The 21,922-nt window shown below is 44.7% G+C and overlaps 1 protein-coding gene across 1 annotated transcript in view; it reads left to right on the forward strand.

Moving 5' to 3' along the window:
* Positions 1-21,922, forward strand: part of NAV3 (neuron navigator 3) — an 890,338-nt gene that overhangs the window by 215,540 nt on the left and 652,876 nt on the right. The gene's annotated exons all lie outside the window — the stretch shown is intronic.

Here is a 21,922-nt window from a genome sequence, read left to right on the forward strand (position 1 = left end):
TAGGGCTCCCAGGCTACTGAATGCAAATGGATGCAAATTAAACAAATACGTTTTTGATATATATTGCTGAGAGATGTCATGAAGGTCTTTTTGTGAAGTGCAATATAAGAAGTAGCCTGGTTGGCTGCATAGTAATACTTGTCTCTGATGACAGCAAGCATCCAACATGCCGTAGGTTTAACACTCCTAGGCAGCTCACTTTCTTTCTGGTGTTGGTTTCTGGGAAGGATGAGCTGTCACCACTCTTGATGTGTGTAGAGAACAGAGGTCTCCTGAGATAAGGTTGTTCATTATGCTTCCTGAAGAACCATTAAATTTCTATCAGTGCAATGTGATCCACTCCTTGGGTAAAGACATTGTTTTGTGAGCCTTTTCTTCTGTAGTAAGCTCCACTTGTGCGATTTTTTTTTTTTTTCTGAATCTACATACAGCAAGAATGTAAAAATATGTAAGTAGTAATAGCAGATTCTTTTCATACAGCATCTTACAATGCATGACTAGATGAAACAAATTATACGTTCTTGCTGCACTGCCTCGTATGTTCTCTGAATGAGCCTGTGTAGAATTGAAATGTGCCATTTAAATCAAATTGCTTTGTATCAGTTGACTGGATTGTATATGTGGTTGTAATGTTCTGTTTTAAAGTATTTCAATATTTGTTGGATTCAATAGTATGTTAAGCATCATATAGTAAGCTATTACTATAAACCTCAGATTTCTGGAAAAGCTTGCTGAGGCCTCTTTTAAGCAAATACTTCCAAAACTTATTGCAGTACAAAGACAGTCATGAAAAAAAAGAAAACAATGAGGACAAAAGAGTAAAACTGCAAATGTATGCCTGTGTAAGTCATATCTGGTCTGCATGTATACATGTATATAACAGACATGCATATATATTATTTGTCTATATATCTGAGTATATATCAATATGATGTGTGTAGGATAAACAACTACAAATGATGCCTTCTGTATCACAGGTGTATTTTAAGATGCAATGATCCAGTTTAAATTATCCTATTTTCTGAAGTATTGTCAGTACTAGAAAATTAATGGTATTGGCTCAAAATTCTGGTAGAGCAAAGCTACTTTGGTATTTGAAGACAAGTATTTTATACTCTTATTGGCAGGGAAAAAAAGTGTTTTCTGCATATATATGTAGATCTCATAATTTTACTAACCTATTTGGCACTCTAGCTATCTGAGCATCTTATACATATAATTACCAGTTGAGCTAGGATTTTTTTTTTTTTTAGTTCAATCAAATTTTTAAACTACATTGTCAATGACTTCTCTGATCTTCCCTTTTTGTGTTGTTTCATTCATGTTCTGTAATTACTGAGGCTTTTGTCCAGGTAATGCTAACAATAATGTCATGTAGAGGATACACTAGTGTCAGCCAGTTAAACATTATTCACAGTGCTTGCCAGTAAATGGCCATGTGCATTTGCTCACATACATAATGTTTGTTTTGTGAATGGCAGTGATATGATTGCAGATGACCCCTAACCTCCACATTTGCTTTTTCTTTGATTGCTACATGTTATGAATGGTGATTACCCATAATGTCTGTGAGACTGACAATATTTAGATGTAAATGCACCCCTGCAAACAGTGCATATTACATGGTCTGATTCAGCAGTGTCTGTGACATGAGCCACATTTTAATAACGGTTAAGATAAATTACATGACAGCTGTCTTAACAGCAGAATGAGAATTGTTTGCATTGTTAATCATTGTTTCTTTTTCTTTCTTTAATTACTACATTTAGAAATATACTCAGTGTGTTTTTGGCAATTTTAATAGAATGTAACTGCTGCTGTTTAAAAAACAAGAATCTAGCCCCTTTCAAACCAAGCTTTCAGATTGGACAAGTTTTTAGATTATTGTCTTGCTTCTAAGGAAGGGGAAATTGCCCCATATTGTTCTCTCTAGCCTAATTACACTCCAAGAAAGGAAATTTTAATCCCATTGCCTGGGGGGAAAAAAAAGATTTGAAAGGAAAAATAATTTTTAAAAACCATTAAAAACTAAAGAAGTATTTATTTTTAAAGGACATAACTAGTTTTAATGTTTTTACAAAATGCTTCTTTGGCAGTTTAAAGGCTCTATACTGTATTATCAGCAAAGATTTCTGTTTACTAGGGTTCTATAAAATAGCTTTCCTACAAGGTGATATGCTAGTAGAGTCAATCAATAATAATGTAGTATCCACAAACGTTGTGTATGTACTTAAATGCCATTTCTTCAGTTCAAAAGGCCAGATCTCAATTTCAGTGATGCCTGGGCCTGACAGGAGGGTGAAAGTGGATATAAGTGAAATATAACCCTTCTGCTGGTCATGTAGATGAAGGTGAATTTTATGCAAAGCTACTTGTAAACATAACTGGAAATTCTCAGTGGGTAATGTTTACTACGAGTTCTAACACAATCTTTTATGCGTAGCTCACAGACTGTTGGTCTCCACGGCTAGGGACAGACATTACACAAAAACTGGCTTAAGTGATCAGAAACTGGTTTAAACCTGTAACAGAACAAACATTCACTGCACATAATCCAGTCTGAAAATGGCTGAACCAGTTTGAATTAAACCTAGTTGAATGTAGTATCAGACTTAACTGATTTGGCTCAAACTGGTTTATGCAATGTCTGTCCCAGACCCCTTGCTGGTTTAAGTTCAATCAGACTCCCCCAGCATCCTGGCATGCTCTCTGGGCTGGTCAGAGGTCTGCTCCAGTGACCTGGGCTGGCCCCTCCGCTCTGCCCTCTAGAGGAAGCAGGGGCAGGGTGTGGCCAAATTCTTCCCTCTGTCCCCCTCTTCCCCCCACCTTCCACTGGCAAACCTGGGGACTGCGCCTGGGGTTTGCCAGCTCTAGCCCCACCTCCATGGCTTGTCTGCAGCCAGGCAGGGATGGAGTTAATTCCTTCCTCTGTCCCCTCTCTCCCCTGGCACCCCCTGGGGTTTGGTTGCAGTCTCTGTGGCTTGCCTGCAGCCAAGCAGGGATGCACCTGTGAGCCCACAGCTAAGACCTGCAGGACCAAACTAAGAGGTAGGGGGTGTTGGTAAAGATCTGACAAACATCACACATGCTGAAGTTTTAGTTAAGGGAAGTTGCAGACAGCTTCACCAAAAAATGCAGAGAGCTACATTTACGTTATAAAGCAGAACGTGTAAAACCTGGGAATACCTAAACAAAGCCTTTTTGAATGCCTGGCTGTAAGAAGACACTCTGCTGTCAGGATTACTAAAACCAATTCTAATCTTCCTGCTTTACATTTTAAGTTAGACTGAGTTGTATATGTTGTGATTTACTCAGCTGTATTTTAGCTTGAGTGAAGATTTTTGGTAGTTCCCTGTTGTATGCTTTGCAAATTGCTGTGTTCAGTACATGCTTGCTTCAGAGAAAGGACTTTTCCCCTATTCCCACTCCTCAGTCTGGCAGCAGCTGCCCTCCTCTTCTCCAGGATGGAGGCTGGCATCCCATGTGTTGTGCTAGCCCCACCTGGTGCCTGGCCATGCCCCCTCCACTCCTTCAGGGGGGACTGAGAGCCATGGAGGGTATATCTCTTTCCTCCCTTTTGGCAGTGGCTGGCAGACATACTCTAGCACCCCTCAGCTTCTGGCTTGAGCCACTGCAGGCATGTGGCTGCATTTCCTAATTTAACAGAAAATGTCTGTCCAGTTATTAATCAGTTTAAGCTGCACAGCTTAGACTAACCTGCAATGAGTGAATCGATTCAGGCTTGGGTTTTTTGAATGTCTGTCCCTAGCCCATGTGGCACTGAACTGGAGTCTTGAACTGACTCTGATGTAGTGCTGGGGCTGGGACTGATGATCGGCTGATTCAAGGCTCTGGTGTAAGGGCAGGGACCTATTGGTCAGTAAGCTGATTGTTGGCCGCAGCCCCAGTACTGCATGGGAGCTGCTTCAAGTCTCTGGTGCGTGCTGGAGCTAGGACCAACAGTAAGCTGATTGTTGGTCCCAGCTTTAGCCCTGTACCTGAGCTAGTTCAAGTCTTGAACTGACTCTGGTGGTGGTGCTAAGTCTGAGACTGTCTCATTCACCTGATTGTTGCTTCTGGTTCTCGCACCACACTGGAGTCTTAAATCAGCTTCTTTTTGGGGCTGGGCCTGGGACTGAAAGTGGAAGCTTGGTACAGTAGAGGGGTCCCTGGTGATGTCATGGCTGGGTGTGGACCACAGAATATGGAGCAATGTGATGATAGCTGAACGCATGTGACAGTATGATCCAGAGATACTCCTTGCCTAAAGAGTCTTATTTTTGCTATCATACGATCACAATTAGGCATTTTTTTACTGCTTAAATGTGTGGACATTCACATTTTAAGTGCATTTAACATGTCCTAAGTGGAATGCGTGAATAGATTCTAACCTGTGAAGGACAGTTACAAGCATATCAATAGATGATGTTACAGTTATAAGTTATGTTTTGGAACAACTCATTTACCTGCTAGTGATTATAACAGTTGATTAAAATATAATGCATTAATAATTTATAAAAGTATCCTTTATTATCAAATACCCCAAATCTGTGTTTCAGCATCTTCAGGTAGCCTTCTGAGTGACTGGTCAGACCTCTGACGGTGTTCTAATCCCATAAAACATACGTTAAAATCCTTTTTTATATAAACTTTGACTGTTGCTTGAAAACACTTATAGCTTAGGAACCAGAGAAATAAGCCTTATGAAGTCATTTAGGTACTTAAAAATGCAAATAAATACCTAGCAGGATTTACAGAAGTGCCCGACCAAGTTAGGCACATACCTCCTCCTTATGTTTAATGATGATCTGTATCTGTCTTGTATGACCATTTCGCAAACTATTTTTCACTTAAAGGGAAACTTGTGCTTTCCAGGAGGTAGGGAAAAACTTAAGGCTATGATTGTCAGAGACTCCACACAAGACCATTAAAGATTATATATTCAAATCCAACCCATGAAGACATGGGTGTCTTTATCCTTTGTGTGTGTGTGTGTATTTACAAATAGAATAATATAGCAGGTATCAGGTTTCTATTTTCCCTTTTTAAGCATCTTCATTAAAAATCAGAAAGCGGGCAAGCAGCATGTTAAACACATCTGCAGATGATACTAACTTTAGGGGAGTGCAAAAGTCAGTTGAACAAAGCAAACATGCAAACAGATCTAGAAAGTTTAGCTCTGCAAGGAAAAAAACCCCCATGAAATTCCATTTGGAAATGAAGTTGAGGAAGGAGGAACAGATATTCACTGCAGGAAAAAAATTCTTAAAGTGGTAATGACTATGACTTAAAGGATTCTGGGCAGCAGATTTCTAATATCATGTCACAGCACGATAGGCCAATGCTATTTCGGGTAGACTGGACCCCACAGAACCTGGAGGTAATGGGGAAACTATACCTTATCTAGATCTTTATGCCCCTATTCAAATACATCTGGATTAGAGATGGCCTGAATTAGCATGCTCAGAAGTGGACCCGGTCCACTTCTAGGTCCACTGGGGAGCGCACAGGGGACCCCCTCCTGCTGCCCAGCTTGGCAACTGGTGCCTTCTGGGTCTGGGGGGGCACCTGGGGTCCCCTAATGGACAATCGCCAAGCTGGGGGCCGCCGCGTGCTTGGCAGCAGACCTGGAAGTGGACTGGAAGTACTTCCAGTCCATTTCTGGCTGCCTAGCATGCGCCTCCCCCCCATGCTTCTATGGGATGCTCCATCTGCTCCACCACCGCTCGCAGCATTCACGAGCTGCACCTGGTACCTTGAGGTTTTTCCTACATACATTTAAAGCTTGTCTATGGCCTAATTGCTGATTCTCTGAATCGGCATCGAATCTTCAGATTCGGGTTTGGCTGAATCAAATCAGGACAGTGATCCTAATCAATTAATTGAATCACTGTCCCTGATTCGGGCCAAATCCAAATGCGAATCAAATATGGCCCATTTCGCACACCCCTAATGATTATGACTCATGCCAGGTTAAACACGGATGGGCAAACAAAAGAACCCTGCCACCTCTACCATTTTATCTCTATGGTGGCTTGGGGACAGTGACTGTACCCGAAGCCCTCCTCATCATGAATGTTGCTGAAAACCCATATCCATGGGCCTGATTCATTAGATCTACAAGCCAGATCCAGCCTGCATGCTGTAGGTTGCTGACACCTGCTACAGGGGAAAGTTCAGGAAATTCCAAAATGAACTATTATAGAACAACATGCTCAGTATGTTTTTCCTCTAATCTTGCCAGTTAGTAGTGAAAGTTTTTGGATCATGTCTAATTACATGTAATTATTACTATAGATAGAAACTGAACAAAGCCCCACAACATCCACCATTTGTTAATTTTGTAATGTAAATAATGTTCTCCTAAAAAGCTGGTGGCCAATTTGATACAGGCGCTTAAAGGCGCGTGGACTGAGTGTGTGGCAGAGTGGGGAGGGAGCAGGGAGCACAGAGGCAGATGGGACGGGGAGCAGAAAGCAGAGTAGCAGATCTGGGGGGAAAGGGATGGGAGTGACACTGCAGGGTTAATTTGTAGGATGCCTGACAAAAGGGTTGGTCCCCACTGTTCTAAGACATTACCATGCAACTGTAACACTCTGCACGTATGCATTCTTTACAATAGAGGCATGGATTCTGTTTAAAAAAATAATCAAAATAATATGAAAAATATAACTGTAATCAAATTCTAAACTTGCAATGCCCTGTTGTTCATTCTTAACTGGAAACTGCTAAATTTTTGATATCCTGGATGGCTTGTATTACAGTTTCCTCGGGATAATTAAATGCTTTTGTTCATAAAGCAGTGTTTGATCTGTCTTTAGATTTACCACCTTTTGAATGTTGCATTCTTCAAAAGGAGAGAATATGCAATAAACCCCAAATTACCTTCTGCCATTTTCCCATGCATTTTTTAATGTCTTTCCAGGACTCAACTAATTTTAATCACCTTTGTCAGGACCCTTTGTTTTTGTGAACCAGGATCTAGGGACTGCCTCATCTCTACTGACCATAAGAATATCATCAGCAAACCACAGTTAACTTGGAGAAAATTATGGAAAGCTTTAAAAAAACCCAAGTTGGCCTGATTTGCTTGGTAGGAACAGCAGCTGCTTGACTCCTCATCTTCAAACAGGGAATCAGTCCTTACCCGTATGGCTTGCTTATGTTACAAGCAAAGACTTGTTTACATGAGACAGCTGCATCAGCTAAATATACAGTGGGTTTAAACACTGATGAATAGAGTTGATACAAAAAGTAGTGTGAAGTAGTAATATGTCTGTACTATATAGTGCAATGCCATGAAAGGACGTCTGAGGTCTTTCAGAAAAGGAAGATGAATTAGCTTTTATGAAGAAACTCCACTGCTTCCACTGCCTAAGATAACTTTGTTTCTTGTACCTGTCAGAAATGGTTTAGGTACAGTTGATCCTGCCTTGGGACAGGGGAATGAAGTAAGTGACCTCTCAAGGTCCCTTCCAGCCCAGTTTTCTATGGCACTCCATTGTCTGGGTAGTCAAACCCTTAGTTTAAAACAAACATGCTTTTGCTTTGATTAAATTGATTAGAAATAGATTTAAAGGCAATCAAATTAAGATTGCCTGCACAATGGTTTGGACCAGTTGATTTAAATGCTTGCTAGTTACAACTCGGGTCTTTGCCAGTTCTAGTTTATTTTAATCTGTGACTTCATGATGGTGGAAACTGAAATAATCTTTCATTTGTAAAGTTCATTTTTTAAGAAAACGTTCTGGGTTAAGGCTCTTCATTGGGTAAGTGGGAGGCTGCCCTTTGATCTGTCAGCTTTAGTTTTCTGGGTTTTTGCTCTAAAATTAATTTCCATTACCTCAGCATTTTTTCCTTTTTTTAATCTTGTCTTTCTTGCGGGGATACTCTTGTGACATGCTTTCTCTAGGAGCTATGTTGATTCAGACACACGTTTAGTAATTAATTTGATTAATTTAAACAAAGGATAGAATATTGAGGCATCAGGGTTTGGTTTTTCAGTTATGTGGAGCAGTACCTAGGAGACACGTGGAGCCACATAATTTCCAGGGATAAACATGGGAGACACCTGAAAAAACTGCAGCTAAATACATAATGCCAGAATGAATTGGCAATTTTTGAGGCACCCATAAAATCATGAAGAATATGTTCTGCGAAGATAGGTGTGATTTATGCTGTATCACTAGTAGCAGGCAGGGACTTAATACTATTAAAAAGCAGTTAGCTGTCTGATCAAATTGAGTTATTCAGCATGTCACAACACAGTCTAAGAGACTTTTTCTGTGTAATTTAATGGTATTTTTAGGATTGAAGGATTTAGGAATACCAAAGGTGGGAGCGTCTGCTCTGTTCTTCCGAGGTTTAACTATTTCATGCAAGAATAGTATTTAAGACCTCTTTATTCTGTAAAGGTATGTAACTTATCATTTAAACAATAACTTGAAACCCCCAGAAGTGCTTCCTTTGCTTCTTTTTCTTCTGCCAGACAAACGTGATTCTCATTCAGAGGCATAACTACTAGGGTCGGTGCCCTGGCTGGCTGAGGACTTAGTTGTTGTAGTGGCAGTGGCTGCTATTCTTGTGCCCACTCTAAGTGGGTGCCTGGGGCAGCGTCCCAGTTACCCACCTCTGGTTACACTAGTGTTCTCATTGGATAGGACTGTGATTCTGCATCTGTCAGGATACAATGCTTATATTGGTCTGTACTGGAAGAAGCACTTCCTGAAATTTTTTGATACACTAAGCAGACTAATTTGCTGAAAGCTGCTTTAGAAGACTGAATAGGACTTGTCGACTGATAACAAGGGTGGAGTGCAGGACTGGAAAAAATTCAGAGACCACAATCAGCATCTGGTCTCTCATGCTACACCTACATATAGAGAGTGCATTTGTTCCAAGAAGCTTGTTATCTAAATAAAAAAGGCACTAGTAGGAAAAGAAAATATTATAGATGAAGAATCAGGGCCAGGTGAACTCTAGAATTTCTGGTAAGGGACAACAGAGGAGAGGATATATACAGCCTAGTCCATAAATTTAGTAACAGAAGGATTTACTTCAAGCTCAAAACATCTAATTTCTTCAGTACAGAAGTTGACACATCTGGGATAGTGCCTACTGGATCCTATGCAGACTTTGCAAGTCCAAGTTTTCAGTCTGACTTTTTCAAATACTGGTGTGCTCTTTATTAAAAAAAAAAATGATGCATAGCTGAGGCATTAAGTCAAATATACATAAGATAGGACTGAAGCAAATTAGTACACATAATGGCTTGCTAGTGCTTTATGTTGGCTGTTCTAAGCTTGCAGTAAATCCTTTCTTGACGTATCACCTTGACCTTGGTTGTAATAAAGGGGCTGTGCTCTTGCATGAATGAGCTCTTCCTGAACAATTTGCTCAGTGCATTTTTTTCAGTTTTGTTTTTTCATTTGGTATCTAACTATATTATTATTATTTGGTATCCAACTAATATTCGAGTGCCTTTTCTTTTTTTTCCAGAGAATGTTCTCTCTCAACTTCCAGACTAGTTTATCAAACTAGGGATGCTCTTTTTTTCCAGTCAAAATTTGGGGGCTATTTTGGATTTTTTTTCCCCTTGGAAATGAGTAAAGCATACATTTTCTCCCTATCAAAGGGTTTTATTGCAGTATCTGATTATTGGTTTTAAAATTTTTGGTCTGAAAAGGGATGGCATGTAATTTTTTAAAATTCTTTTTCTTTTTGTTTGAATTTTGCATCCACGCCAACTCAGAATTCAAAGCAAATCTGACATTTATAACACCAAGTAACTGAAACCACAAAAAGCGCCCTCTCTAGTGTTCATAACCTCACCACCCCCCTCCTTTTGGTCCTTCCCTCTGCCATACTCCTACCCAGACCTCATGAAAATAAAGTTCAAGAGGTTCCTGGGAAACTAAGCTCCTTAGGTATGCAGCAACCCTTTTCTCTTCTCCCTGTGTGTACTTGTACTAGGATTTGGCCTTGTGCCTCTCGTCTTTGGGAATACCATGATTCACCCACTGACCAGGTCTTAGTGCTACATCACATGTGTCATGTTTACTTAGCAGGCCTGTAAGTGGATCCAAATTTTTGAAAAGGGGGTGTGGGAGCAGTGCTGCAGTTTTGGCTGCTGCCCTGCTCCTATCCTCCCCTCCCTTTGACCTGGGAAGACAAGTCATACTATGGGAGCAGCAGGCAAGAACTTGCTGTTTAAAGTGCCCAAATCTGGTAAGAATTCCCCTTTGCACTCTTGGTACCCACTCCCTTCTCCTCTCTGTTTAATAGCACCTCCCCTCCCCTCCCATTCTCCTTTCACCCTGTCTAGTTATACCACTGGGCACAGTAAAGGGAGACCCATCCACTGCCACTGCTGTACCACCTCTCCTACCTTGCTGCAACCAGGGCTGTGGGGTGACGCTGCCTAGGGAACTGGACTTGGCCAGGGACAGCAGTGGCAGCTAGTGGCTCCCCCTCTGTGTGCCTGTTCTTGGTCTGGTGAGAAACATCTGGGAGGACTGACTCCCCAACAAGCATCTTCTCACAGCTCTAGCTTCGCGTGGGGAAGGGACTGTGGGTAGTGGCTGCAGGTTTCCCTTTTCTGTGTCCAGAGGTGCATGTAGAGACAGACAGGGGGGAAATGGGAGGAGAGTTGCTGCTGAGCACAGAGGGAGTAGGGTGTGTGTGGGGGTGGATTCTTACCTGATTCAGGGGCTTAAAGTCCCTGGCTACTGCTTCCATGAGGTGGTCCAGAGTTGGCAATGGGAGTATGGGGCTACAGGGAACCCAAGCCTGTGGAATCGGGGGTGCAATCGTGTCAGCCTCCCAGGTCTGTATATGACCAGGCCTGAGTGGATTGGTATGAATGATCCCTTGACTGCATGAGCTGGGTGAAATGGTAAATGAAGTTTTCTTTAACCACGGTACTGTTTAATGTTACATACAAAACATAATCTTGGGAGGGGAAGGGGAGGTATTTTAACACTACGAAAGGTTTGTGCACACAGTATCTCATGTCTAAACCAGACTTGGCCTATACTATCTCCTGTCTCTCAAACTTAAAGTCTGGATTCATCTTAGCTTAAAACCCCTGTCTCCTGTTTTAGGAAACATATACCTTTGACTCCAGCTAGCTTTTTTGGTTTCTTCTGTCTCTTGCATGTGGTTACATGAGTAAGGACAGCTCTGTAAGGGAGTTAGGCATTTCATGATGAACAATTCTTTTGTGTCAGGTGTTGTGGACAAGCTATTATCAGGGCTGTTATCAGGAGTCAGCATCATTCTTTCTGTATACTTGCATTGTCCTTCACTCCCCTCCTGCCTGCAGATTAAACATCTTGCGTAATACAATAATTTAGTCAAAACATTAATATATTTTTACAGGCAGCCCCTTTCAGTTCCTTCAAACTATTATAAACATACAGTATAATATGAATGATCATCTTCAGTAGTAATCCCAGCCATGTCCTTTCCAGGTTCTCCGATCTTTTACCCTCCCATTCTGTAACCCAATTAGATTGACTGTAAACGCCCTTATCTTTTTTTGTCTGTAAAGAAAAATGGGCTTCTGTTGTATCTGCAATACCATAACGTCAGGCCACAGCCCCATACCTAGGTTCTTGGCCTGGCCAGCAAAACTGTTCACCTCAGCCTGCCACTCTATAGCTGGTTACCTTGACTAGACCAGGCTTTAGTAAGACTTAGCGCTCTGCCCAATCACTTGCACTGAAGTAGCTGGTTAGGGTCACCTGACCCTCTACTTTCCCCATATACTTCCTGTCCTGAATCATGGGTGTATCTAGGCAACAGGGCTCAATTTCATCCCAGACTGCTTTGCTCTGTCATGTGCTTTCTGATGCCACTGTCTCATGGATGCTTGAACCAGCTTTCTCTCTAACTCTGCTTTTTCCTTGATTGCCCAGCTTCTTGACCAGGCTTGCTTTCTGATATTTTGGCTGTCTGCCTGATCTCCTGGCTTCCCAACTTGGCTTGTTCCTAGACACTGCTCTTGTACTGACCTTCTGGCTTCCTTACCTGGCTTGTCTTTGGATTCTGTTTGCTCCTCCTGACCTTGGTCAGCACCTTGATCCCAGAGTGGCCCCAGCCCTGGCTATCCAAGATCCAGCATGATGCACAAGTAGTGATAACAAGTATAGAGGTAAAACAGTTGCGTATACTGAGTTTCATTCCATTAGAATGGTTTCTAAATCACTGTCAACTTTGTTTATGTAAAGAAACAAATTGTTCAGAGCAGCATAGCCATTTCTGAGGAGAGACAATGTACAGTAAAAACTTAGGGACAAGCATAAAGTCTGTCAGAAAACATTGAAATGACAGGTGAAAATTAGGTAGGGAATTGAGCTAGCGACACTAGTTGGAATTTGTCCAGGCAATACCACTTTGCAATATTTTGCAAGATCAGAGGCAGGGGTGACGCATATGGGTTGCATGTGGGTGCGTGTGCTCCCCCTGAGTGTGATGGTGCACCTTCTACAAAAAGCTGATAGTGTCAGCGGCACCTGTGGGCGGTCACTGCTCATCAGCCTGCCACTGATACCTCAGATGATGTTTGTGGGCAGTCCATGATCCCCGCTGGATGCTGCTGGTGCTGCCTGTGGGTGGTTGCTGACCCCTGGTTGGCATTTGCAACCCCCTCTCCCTGTCACCCGTGGCATCTGCAGGAGCTCCATGCTTACTGCCACCACACTCCCGCCACCGCCGTGCCCCCACAGCTGCCAGGGGCACGCATCATTCATGATCAGAGAATAATACCTCTGCTCTTGCAAAAGATGCTATGAGATGCTTAAGAAGTAGCCATTTTGCACATCGTTCAAAAGACTGCATCCCAAGCAACACTATGCTTGCAAAGTTGATAACCAAAGTTCATTTAAAGCCGGGATGTCCAACCTTTTTGAATGTGGGGCAGGATCGCAAACTTTTTATCACCTAGTGGGCCGACGAGCCATATTCAATTCGTGCAGGAAGTGGTATCATATCGGGGAGTGATGTTACGTGACCTTTGACACCAATGAAGTTGCAGGGGTTGACACGGTGCTGGTTGACATGGCATGCATGTCTGGGTTGACATGGTGCTGCAGGAGCTGCTTGGCTACAACTGAGTTGACCTGGTGCTAGAGAAGCCAAGGGCCAGGCCGGGGTTGACCTGGGGCCCGCCCAGCCTGCTGGTGCCATGCCTGGGTTCACATGGTGCTGCAAGACCTGCCTAGGCAGAACCGGGTTGGCACCAGCTGTGAAAAGCAGTATGCAGCTGAAGCTAGCTTCCCATGTGCTGCTGGGGATGGGAAGAGGCCGGCCAGGTCAGCACTGGCCAGCAGGAGTGGCCGCGGAGCCGTGTGCCGCTTGGGATTGACTGGTGCAGGCTCGTCCCCGTCCCAAGTGGCACATGGCTCCGCCGCCGCTTCCACTGGCCAGTGCAGACCTGGCCAGGCTCCTCCTGTCCCCAACAGCACATGAGAAGTGGTCCCCTCAGGGCCTCGTCCGTGGGTGGCTGGGCCCGGAAAGCCACAGCGCCCAGGGGGAGACTGGCTGGGGGAGCAGGCACTGCCTTGCTGTGGAGCAGGGCAGGGCAGGGCAGCAGGGATGTCTTGAAGTGGAGGCAGGTGTGGGCTAGCAGTGCCAGTGGCCACTGCTTGGCCTCCTGCGCGGCGCTGCTCCAGCAGCGCAGGGCACGGGCACAGGATTGGCATGGGCACGGGCTTGGGCTTGTGTTGGAGCGGGGAGGCAGAGGCAGGAGCATGGATGCTCGTATCCTCCCCGCCAGCAACCGGTATCCTCCAGTAGACCGCCTCTGGCCTGGATGACTCCTGCCCAGCCCGGCTCTAGCAACTGCACACCACATAGCCCCGGCCCGGCCCGGCCCCGAGGCACCTCTAGCTCCATGTGGGAACTCCTCTGTCCACCACACATGCAGGCAGGGCACAGGCCATGCTGCAGCTCCCCCGGCTGCATGCCGGGGGCAAGGGGCAGAGCCAGAGGGGAAATTGCAGGTGCTGTCCCCAGCTCATCCAGTCAGGCACAGCTGGGGCAGCCCTCGGGGCAGCGGCAGTGGGACCTGGCTCAGGTGATGAGCCCGGCCTCGTGTGGCTAAGCTGCTCCTCTCCCCTCATTGCCAGCTGGGGCCCACGGGCCGGCCCTGCCCGCTTCGCCTCACCTCATCTCACTGCCGCCGCTGTGGAGTGTGGAGCAGGCGCCAGGACTCCTCGCCTGTCCCGAGTGAGGGACCTCAGGCCAGATAAAATGGCTTGGTGGGCCGCATGTCAGACAAGCCTGATTTAAAGGCTGGTGCTCGATCATGTGCTTCAGCAAAATTATTGTGCATACAATAGATCTGTCTTGCTGTCTATAAGATATGTGTAGGAAAAGTGGTAATAACGAGATGGAATTAAACACATGGTCGATATTGACTCTCTCAAGAATATATCTGAGATGTATTTCCTCATTCCTTTTTTCTCTCTGCTGCTCAGTGGCCAAAGAACTGAATGATGGAAGAGATAAAGGACATTCCTGTCTAGCACTGTTTTCAGGAGTGAAATAAAATTACGTATAACATAGGCTCTAGGTGCTGCACGTAGCCTCTCAATTCATATGACAAAGGTGCTATCAGGACTAAAATGAAGTGGAAAAAATACCAAGTACATTCATTTGATTCCAGTGATAAGATGATAGCCAGAACCTAAGCCAATGTTATTCTGTGGAAACAAGAATTGCAGTTACTTCTGCAGTTAGAGTAATGGCTTGTGGGACTAGGGGAATCAACTGAGAGCCTCCAAATATGGTATTGTTAGGGGACATTATGCTGTACCAAATAACAAATATGTAACTTGTACCTTGTACAGAACTGTCTACTCAGCCTGATAAAATGAAGGCGATCAACATCCTGATCTGCAGAATATTAGTGTAGAAGCATAAAATTAGATTCTCCTAGTTAGCTTGCTGTTTAATTTGTTGCTTTTTGTAAGTTTGTGAATGCTCCTTGCTATTGCAAATTAAGGTGCTAATTGGCATTGGCTAAAGTAAGAAATAGTGCAGTTATGTCTGCCAATTCTAATATAATAAAAGCCTTAATCTGTCTGTAACGCTTTTGCCCAACTGCTCATATGCTGGCAAAGTCTCCTTCTGCAGTCTCTGGTGCAGGGGTTTAATTGGGAATTGCAATTTAACAGCAGCGGGGTGAGCTGAGGAAAAGTGGGGACCTCTCTGTGGGTGCTGCCACCTCCTCCAGCCTCCCTATGGCAGCTTCCTCAGCCACTTTTTCCACTCCTGGAAAAACAATGAATTGGTCTTTGCATTTGATTAGAGGTGGGGCTAGCTCAGGAAAAGTGTGGGAGGGTGGCAGTGATTGGCTGCCCACCCTGGTTGTGGGGCCCAAGTTTGCAAGGCTGCGGGGGAAGTTTGGGGGTGGGGAACATGCCCCTCCCTGGCTGCCTGAGCAGTGGGACTACCCCTGCCTCCCCGCCTGAGGGTGAAGGGATGAATCACAGTGGTGGTAACCCCCTGCCTGGCCTGGCCCCAGAACAGCTGCCAGGGATGGAAAGGGAACTGGACAAGGGTCCAGGCAGATGTGGAGTGGCAGAGAGCAGGGTGGAGTAGGGCCTGCTGCTCCCGTGGGGCCGCCCCTTCCCCACACCCAGGGTCATTGCCCAGAGCTGGGGAGTGGGGCTAGCCTCAGCTGCACTGCCGGGCTGGAGGGGATGGAGCTTCCAGCACCCCTGTGCCTGCCTTGCATCATTCTCTTGAAGAGCGCCAGTGTCTCCTCCAGAGGAAGTGCCAGGGAGCTGAGGGGGGCCTGAAGCCCCTGATGTGTGAACCACTGAACTAGAGGATGTTGAATATAACAGGGTAGAGTATTTCTTGTATCAGGATGCACTTGACATCCAGGAGCTGTTCACCTTTACCTAGACTGATGGAATACTTCTGCAGACTGACTCAAATCCACGTAATCTTTGTAGCAATGCATCTATGATCATGGGAAGACTGGAAAAGGACTTACCATCTGCTGCAGAGACTGTCTTGAGGTGAAGGAGACCCTTGACATGGCACCCCAGAATAAGGGATCAAAAAAACTTTGTGGTACCAGGAAAAATAGTACCTGCTTGTTACTTTTCTTGTAGGTGCCAAACTCATAAAGCAACTTTCTAGTGTCAAAAACAGTTACCTTACCTGCTACCAAGTGCCTGGAAAACCTTGGGTCAAGAAGAAAAGTCCAAAAGAGGGATCTGTGGAGTTCGTAGAGGACTATGCAAAGTGTGGGAAGCCTGCTTTAAAATGAAGAAAATTCCTGAGGCAAGCAAAGGAGGATAGAGGGAGGCAAATGTGGGTAGATCCAGAATTGTGAAAAGTGGGGTGCAAATGGTGAGATGCATTGTCACATGGAAAACAACACACTTTTTGTCCAGTTAAACAAACATAAACCAGAAGTTTTACTAGTACATTAGGGGTCTATGTCTGTGTTTATTCTATAGGCATAACTTCATTGGAATGTGTTGAAAACAATCTACAGGGCTGTGAAATAGGAGCTTCATTAGCAGGAGAAGCTAATAGATAGACAGCAGAATTGCAGAATGGAGGATAGCTTAATTGGTGGAACATCAAGGCTATTAAAATGGAGAGAGGGTCATTAATCCTTGTGGCATGAAGAGCTTAGAAGGGACCAGGTGGATTGCGATGAGCCATGAAGTCAAGTGACTCTCTCAGCACAGTCTGACTAGAAATCTTGCTGCCACTGCCAGGCAGTTGGTTTTAAATTTTGCGTGGACCGGGAATCAAAGTGGGATGCAAGTGCACCAGCACACCCTAACCTGGATCCGCCCTGAAGGCAAAGAGACTTAATTTCTCTCTGCCCAAGGGGAAGCCACTTAGGGCTGGCGAAGATTCCTTTGTTGCAGCTGTGGAGTCCAGTATAAGAGCAGTGGAGCTGAGGCTTGTGAGGATAAGGAGTTATCCCAGGCCAAACTTCAGTCTGCTCCTTGGGACAAGTGGTGAAAATGAAGGAGAAATGTGGGGCTCTAGGGGTGCCCTATGGATGGGTTGTGGCAATTACCATGGCCTCAAAGCTCCTGAACTGCCCCTACTGTCTCTAGCTGTAAGCCTTCTCTGAGCTTCTGAAATAAATCCCTCTAAAGCTTTCTCCACGCCATCTTGTATAGCTCAATGTTTTTAAAATGTTGATTCTTTTTTGTCACCCACTATTTGTGATGTGATTGCACTTAGATGGAAGCTTTATCTTCTGCTGTCCAAATGCCCAGTCAATGGCACTGCTACAGGCAGAGGCAGGTAGCAGGGGAGGGGACGGGGCAGAGTAACATGGCTGCTTAAGCAGGTGGCCCTATCCCCAGCTGTCTCCAGTGCTATGGGCATCTCTTTGGCCCCATCATAGGGGGCATGGAATATGCTCCCATATCTGCCTGAGGAGCCTGGTCTGGTCCAGCTCTTGAATGGGTGTTGGATGTGGGATAGGTGTCGGCTGGGTCAGGGCAGGGGTAGAGTGCTGCTGTGCACACGTGTGCATGGTGCCCCATGACCATGGTGCTCTGGGTGGTTGCGTACTTTGCCCATCCTTAAAGCCAGCTCTGGTGCCACCAGTCTCCTGTGGCCAAATTTTTGGACCTGTGGGGAGCCCCGTGGGCTGGATGGCATGGTGCCATGGCTTGGATCTTCCCTGTAGGCTGGGGACCGACCAATCCTATTGGTATTAGATCAAGAATGCATGCACAACATACCTGCCCTACAGCCGGAGTCCACCAAAGCTCATGTGCCTAGGCATTCTTGTATATAATTTACTAACAGCTATTGATGTCAATGTTTGAAATGTATGATGGTACACAAAGAATGTCCTGTGGATGCCCAATGCCATTTCGCAGGGACCCTCCCACTTCACAGTTTAGTGATACGCATAATAGTACTTAAAAATTCAGGCAAGGCAGAGAGGAGCTGCATCCTATAGCTTCTTGTCATATGTAAGTAGGGTGGCCACTGATGATTCCCTAGATCATGGGGCATTCTCTTCGGGGGGGAGGGGAGCAATGGCCCCCTTGACCAATCAGTAGCAAGGGGAAAGGCCACCACTAAAAGGCCATCTCCCTCCCTCCCTCCCTCCCTCCTTGGCTGGCTCAGAACCCTGCTTCTCCTGGCTGTAGACACAGCCTATAGAATTGCCAGGACAAATGATGCCTCTGTGCAAAATAAAATAGTAAATATTAAATTGGGTGCCATCATAAAACAGGACTTGCCAGCCAAGTATGTTAATTACAGTTTTTCATGTTGAAAAGATTGAAGACCTTTGAATAAAGTCTTGAATGGAATATGTAAGAACTGCTGTATTGTGCTTTGCATGTTAAAAATGAGACCAGACTAAACAGAATTATCTGTATTCTGTCCAGCTTTGGCATGAAAACACTATACAGTTTAATTGAACAGTTCAATAGCCTAATCTTCTGGAATTTTTCTAGTGAGGGGGTTGGTGTAATGGATGTGTCTGACCAACAAATAAACTGTATTTCTAACCAATTGGTTTTCACTTATTGGAGCTGTAAAATTATTTGATGTCTACAAAAAGCTTTACAACTCCAGATGTCGATCGCTTGCACATCATTTTGTGTGTGTAGTCTCATCTTTTGGAGTTTATGGACTGAATGCTACTGAAGATTATACAGTATTACTGAAATTTCTTTGCCTTCTGATATAAAGGGACCTCTTTAGTTCTTAGTTTCTAGTAATGGATGTGCAGTAAGTGACAGGAATAATATTGAATACTTTTAAAATTTTCTATATACTTTTCAAACAAAAGGGTTGTTCTAAAGCCAAATGAAGTCAAATACCTTATTTATTGAATGCACTTGGCTTTGGATCATTACTCAAATCTGCAATATCAAATTGAATAATTCATTTTCTTAGACGATGCGTGTCAGGCTAGATCTGTATTTGGCAAAATAAGGCTGCTTATTGGATCAATGGTTAGAAATTTAGATTATACAGTAGCCTTAATTATACAATACAACATACTACTATTTCACAAACAATTGACAATAGAGATGTACATTTCTACCAAATGACCCTGTAGCAGGTCACTAAGGTGCCTGCCACTGATAACAGGGATATGGGCTCAGCTGCCACTCCCCAGGGCAGCACAGGTGTGGGTTGCCAAGGCAACCAGTCTGGTCAGCTGACCAGAAGGGGGCAGGGCCTGGCCTATATAAACAGCGAGGCTGAGGCCAGAGTCAGTTCTCCTCTGGCAGCCTAAAGGGTAGGAGTCCTGCTGGAGCAAGCAGGATGGGCGTAGTAAGGAAGCCGGATGGCTTGAGCAGTGTTGGCATGGTCTGGGGTGAAGAGGACCCTGACAGGGATAAGCCGACCTGGCTATCCTCCGTCCATAAGATTTGTGTTACGGCCAAGGGGCTTTGTGTTTTTGGTTTTGGTTGTGATATAAGACTGGAGGACCAGGCAAGGCTGTAGGGGTGGAGGAGGCCTCAGGGGAGCTCCCCAGCAATGTGGGGGCATTCCTGGTGCTGGAGAGGGTGCTGCGTTTTGGGGTGTCTCAACCCCGGCCCCAGTGTGGGCGATTAGCAGGAGGAGCCCCAGTGGGACGTAGGACCCAGGAAAGGGGTCTGGGGCCAGGTAAGGCTGAGGCTGCCTGAGCCCCAATTGGGAGGAGCCCCAGTGGGGCGTAGGACCCAGGAAAGGGGTCTGGGGCCAGGTAAGGCTGAGGCTGCCTGAGCCCTGTTGTGAGGAGCCCAGTGGGTGTAAGACCCCAGGAAGGGGGTCGGGGGGCCAGGTAAGGCCAAGGCTGCCTGAGCCCCAATTTTTCCAGGGAGTGCGAGCAAGGCTCCAGTGAGGGTGGGGAGTGCGAGGCACAGGCCCTGGTTCCAGTTGGGGGGGCGAGAGCGCACGGAGAAGCCCCGGGGGGGGGGGCGAGAGCACATGGGAGACAGGCCCCGGTGCAGTGAGGGCCGCGAGAGGGCACCCGTGAGGGCAATGGTACAGGGGCAAGGTCCCGGTGCGGGCTACGAGAGCCGTGGGAGACAGGCCCTGGTGCAGCGAGGGCTGCAAGGAAAGCAAGGGGGCGCCCGTGAGGGCGCAGGTGGGCAATTGGGCGGAGCCCCAGTACAGTAAGGCCCGTGCCAAGGAGGGCAGGAAGGCAGCCTCCCATTAAAGATATTACCAGCAAGACGTGGCGGACGAGATAAAGAGGGTGCGTTCGAGACCCGATTTGGCACAGTAGAAAGGGGCGCTAGGGGCGGTCACGGCTCCCCTAGAGGTCGTCCTGCCACAGACCCTGAAAAAATGAATTGTCAGTTGGTGCTGTTTTGTTCACAGTAACATTACAAAGTACGAACTACTTCAAATTCCAGTGGTTCTGGGGAAAACAACTTCATGTCTCGCTGGAGGCTCCTCAGGATTTGCATGATAACTTGGATTACCCTGTTTTGGTATCTTTATCTACTGCTTTAATAGGCTCTTGAAATATGAATGTGAGTTTATTCCATGTACTTTAGGACATTGTGACTTATGGCAACTTACAAATAGAAATAGCCCTGCAGAATATATATACCTGTTGTACTGTATTAATGAAGTTGAGCACAGGAGAGTGTTATGCTTCTTCTAGTAGAGGAAATATTATTTCTCAAATTTTCAATGGAAACTTTGGGGGCAGGGAAAACCTGTATGAAAATCTCCAGTATCACTTAGTATCAATCTGTTAAATTCACTATGTCCTGCCTGTAAATACTGGATAAAAATGAAAATCAGAAAGAGGAATAAACACGCAGGAAAATGGCATGACTCCAGTAAGAATGGGTGGCAATGTGAATTCCTCTATTCCAGAATGGGCAAATGGCGGCCTCCTGTCAAATAAAAACAACTTCCTATTGCATATACAGAACCATAATTCAAATCCTGAATGTTTAATATTCAGTTCTGAAACTCACAGTTATATACTTGGCTCAAAAAGACCTGGTTTTCAGAGGTATTGAGAAAATAAAGTTGCCAGGGAAATTAATGGCAGTGTGAAACCACTTAGGTTCTTAGGTATGAATTTTGGAGTCCAACCCCAAGCACTCAAGGCTTGTGACTTTTGGCCTAAGTATGAATAATGAATTGTTGTTGAATATCCCTGTGCCATGGACCTGATTCATAGTCCATTAAAATCAGTGGAAGTCTTTCCAGTGATTTAAGTGGGTTTTGGTCCAGGTTCTGTATGAGAGAATATAACCTTTTCACAATCATCTTATTGGAAATAAATTGCATATTCTACCTCACACTGTTTCATACCTTCTAACTACATATATTTTTCATTTCAGTTTGAAATAGTTGTATGTCATACTGTGAATGTTATGCATTTAAAATGAAGCTGCATTCAAATTAATTTTTATGTGAGCTTCATCCTATCAATTTAATTCAGTGCAAATGCAATTGACTTTTAATTGCACTAAAGGCATCGGTATTCTCTTTTTTTTTTTTTTTTATTGTTGACCCAGGTTGATTATATATCTGAGCATTTTCAGTTTTTGTTATTAATGGAACTGCAACTTATTGGCGAGCAGATTTCACTTGTATTGATTATTTTTTCCAACTGCAAAAGTATACAAATAATGTGTATGTATGTTCTGTATTGACTTGGGATTTAGTAATTTGACTGAGCTTTCTCTGTCTCACTTAGAGGTGGCATATGGGTTGTCACATGTGATGGGCATGTAGCCCATAGCATGCAAGTGTTATAGGCTAGTATGATTAGAGGATGTGAGAGTGTCCTAGGTGACCTTCATACTGAATAGTTTTTGTTTTCCTCTTGTTCTTTGCCTAGAAGTTGCACATGTGCTTAATATGAATGCTTCTGTATACTGCAGTGATAGAGAAGTTGGTAGTGCTAACTATCTGAGGGTGCTAAATCTACAGTGAAGTTCATCTACAA

The sequence above is a fragment of the Crocodylus siamensis genome, chromosome 4, assembly GCF_052110815.1.
Source record: "Crocodylus siamensis isolate JL-2025a chromosome 4, ASM5211081v1, whole genome shotgun sequence".
NCBI lineage: Eukaryota > Metazoa > Chordata > Crocodylia > Crocodylidae > Crocodylus > Crocodylus siamensis.